The following is a 3,391-nucleotide window of genomic DNA, read 5'->3' as shown; positions in this document are numbered from 1 at the left end:
CCATTTCAAAGTTTTATAAAAAGAATCATATTTTTAATTCCATTTTTCTTATTATGTGCTTCCTGGCACTTTCCATTAGTTTTACTGCACTTTGGAGAAAAATAAGCCATAAATCCAATTCTGCCTCATTTGCGAACTCTCATCTTAACATTTTTGTGATCCTTTTTCTTTTTAGCAACGAGTGTCAACAGTTACACATGCCATATGCATAAACCTCATGTTAAGAAAAATGGGCAGTCTAAATCTGTTTACCTGGGTGCCCTGGTGAAGAGTGGGGAAAGGGAATAGAGTCTTATATAATCATACTTGAAAGATTTAGGCTAGAAGGGATCACAAAGAGCATTTAGTCTAACCCTCACATTTTAAAAGTGAGGAAACAAGCCCATATACATTAAATGACCCATCTAAGGTCAAACATGCAGCACAGTTGGTACTTGAATTGAGGTCCTCTGATTTCAAAATCTATACTTTTTCTATTGCGGGACATGAATTGGCACATGAATGTCATAGCTTGTCAGCATATATTTCAAGAAATAGGAAGTGAAATCATATCACAAATGATACAAAAGTGCTGCTTCTTGCATTCTTGTTGAAAATAGAAATTACCATTATATCTAGATGCTTCAGTCAGAGGCTGATGATCTGCCCGAGGATCAGTGACCACAAACAAGCAAGGCTCCCTGAATGCTGCCTGGATCCGGTTAGTGAGGGTACTTGGTGTCAAGCGTCCAGCAATAGGTGTGGTGCCAGTGGCAGTGGCAAATTTCAGAACAGCTCGTTGGCCAGTGTTCCTGGATGAGGTGACACTAACATCGGCTGGGTTTTCAATGACAACAATGGCACGAGCTGCCAGCAGAAGTTTTTCCCAAGTTCTATTCAAGTTAATGATGTAGATGTGTTTTAAAAACCTCTCCTACAGAGGCTGTAGAGACTGTTACTGTCTCTTTTAGAGAGAGAACTACTAAGAGATAAAAGTTATCTGTCATTCTTTGTGATACTTCTCCTTATAGAGTCAGTAGTTTTATCTGGAGTCTATAAGGATCTATGAAGAATTTGTGGAGAAGACATACAAAGATGGTGGAGAAAAACTTCTTTCTTGTTAGAATTATAATCACTGTTATTTAGGAAGAAACACTAAAAAATATATTTTTAGGAAAAGTGAGTTTGGACAGAGACTACTAAACCAGAGAATTCTGGGAAGATGGCAGAATAAAACAGGAAATACTGACTCTCCAAAATTCTCTCACAAACAAGATAAAATATCACCTCAAAGGGAACTTTGAGTGGCAGAAATAATTAAAAGTCAGGGTAAAGCAGTTGTCCTCCTAAAGTAACTTGGTAGGACCTTAGGAAAGAGTGGACCTCCAGAAATGGAGGTTTGGCCTGACTGAAATGCAAACACCTTTGGATAGATATTGAAATACAAACACCTCCAGGTGGACAGGGCCGAATCAACAAAAAACCAGCCCCAGATGAGGCTGGGTCTAGCCTCTGCTTCAGGAACTTTCACCTCACTGTCTGTGTGGGGGTCAGACTGCTGAGTAGGGGAAGATTGAAGGACCCTCCCCTATTCCAGAATACCAGACCCAGTTGTGCTGACCAGATGTCCCAGCTATGGGTGAGGAGAAAAAATAAGCCCATTGAAAGCAGTAGCAGAGGGACAGGGAACCTGCTGATTGTTGGCAATTGCAGGAGAGCAGAGTTCCTGGTTTTGGTTCCAGGGCAGAAGGGTAAGCTTAAGTTTGCAGTTCTGGGAGGTATAAAATGGATAATTTTGATTCCATTAAATTAAAAAGGTTTTGTACAAATAAAACCAATGTAGCCAAGACTAGAAGGGAAACAGAAAATTGGGAGAAATTTTTTATAGACGGTTTCTCAGTAAAGGTTTCAAACCTCAAATATATGAAGAACTTAGTCAAATTTATAAGCATATGAGTCATTCCCCAATTGATAAATGGTCAAAGGATATGAACAGGCAGCTTTCCGATGAAGAAATCAAAACAATTGCCTTCTGTGCTGCCCAGAAGAGGGTTCCGTACTGCATTGTTCTCAGTTTATGTTGTAACTTTGAAGGAAAACTTTCACAATCTTCAGAGCCCTAGATGTCTTGCAGATGAAGGAAGAGGATGTCCTCAAATTCCTTGCTGCAGGAACCCATTTGGGTGGCACCAATTTGGACTTCTAGATGAAATAGTATATCTACAAAAGAAAGAGTGATGGCATCTACATCATTAACTTGAATAGAACTTGGGAAAAACTTCTGCTGGCAGCTCGTGCCATTGTTGCCGTTGAAAACCCAGCCGACGTTAGTGTCACCTCATGCAGAAACACTGGCCAGCGAGCTGTTCTGAAATTTGCCACTGCCAGTGGCGCCACATCTATTGCTGGACACTTGACACCAAGTACCCTCACTAACCAGATCCAGGCAGCATTCAGGGAGCCTTGCTTGTTTGTGGTCACCGATCCTCGGGCAGATCATCAGCCTCTAACTGAAGCATCATATGTTAACCTCCCAACTATTGCATTGTGCAACACGGACTCCCCACTTTGCTATGTGGACATTGCCATTCCATGTAACAACAAGGGAGCTCACTCAGTGGGTCTGATGTGGTGGATGCTGGCCCATGAAGTCCTACATATGCATGGTACCATTTCCCGTGAACACCCATGGAAGTTATGCCTGATCTTTACTTCTACAAGGATCCAGAGGAGATTAAAAAGGAAGAGCAGGCCTCAGCTGAAAAGTCAATTTTAAGGTGAATGGACTACACCCGCCCCAGAATTCACCACTACTCAACTGGAGGTAGCTGATTGGTCCAAGGGAGTACAAATGGCATCTGTGCCCATTCATCAGTTCCCTACCAAAGATTGGCCTGTTCAGCCAGCTACCAAGGATCCTAAAGCTCAGGCCACTGAGTGGGTAGGAATTGCCCCAGAATGGTCTTAAGTTTTACCCCAGATGCTCTAAAAGTGTTGGAAAAAATGCTGATGGAAAATAAGCATTGATTTCTTACCAAAAAAAAGAAAACAAAACAATTTATAGTCATAGGAAAAAAGCTCTAAATCATTATTGATTAGAGAAATACAAATTAAAACAACTTTGAGATATCATCTTACACCTATCAGATTAGCTAGAATGATAGAAGGGGAAAGTGACAAATGTTGGAGGGAATGTAGAAAAACTTGCTCACTGTTGGTGGAACGGTGAGCTGATTCAACCATTTTGGAGAACAATCTGGAATTATGCCCAAAGAGTTATAAATCTCTGTATACCCTGTGACCCAGCAATACTGCTTTTAGGTCTGTTTCCCAAGACCATTAGGGAAAAAAGAAAAGAACCTATACGTTCTAAAATGTTTATAGCAGTTCTCTTTATGGTAGCAAAGAACTG

General features: G+C 40.9%; 1 pseudogene; it reads left to right on the top strand.

Moving 5' to 3' along the window:
- Nucleotides 1-2,947, top strand: part of LOC118837317 — a 5,320-nt pseudogene extending 2,373 nt beyond the window's left edge.
- The last annotated feature ends 444 nt before the right edge of the window (nt 2,948-3,391 follow it).

The sequence above is a fragment of the Trichosurus vulpecula genome, chromosome 2 (assembly GCF_011100635.1).
Source record: "Trichosurus vulpecula isolate mTriVul1 chromosome 2, mTriVul1.pri, whole genome shotgun sequence".
In the NCBI taxonomy this organism is placed as follows: domain Eukaryota; kingdom Metazoa; phylum Chordata; class Mammalia; order Diprotodontia; family Phalangeridae; genus Trichosurus; species Trichosurus vulpecula.
Note: the sequence above shows the minus strand (reverse complement) of the source record. Positions and strands in the feature narration are given on the sequence as shown.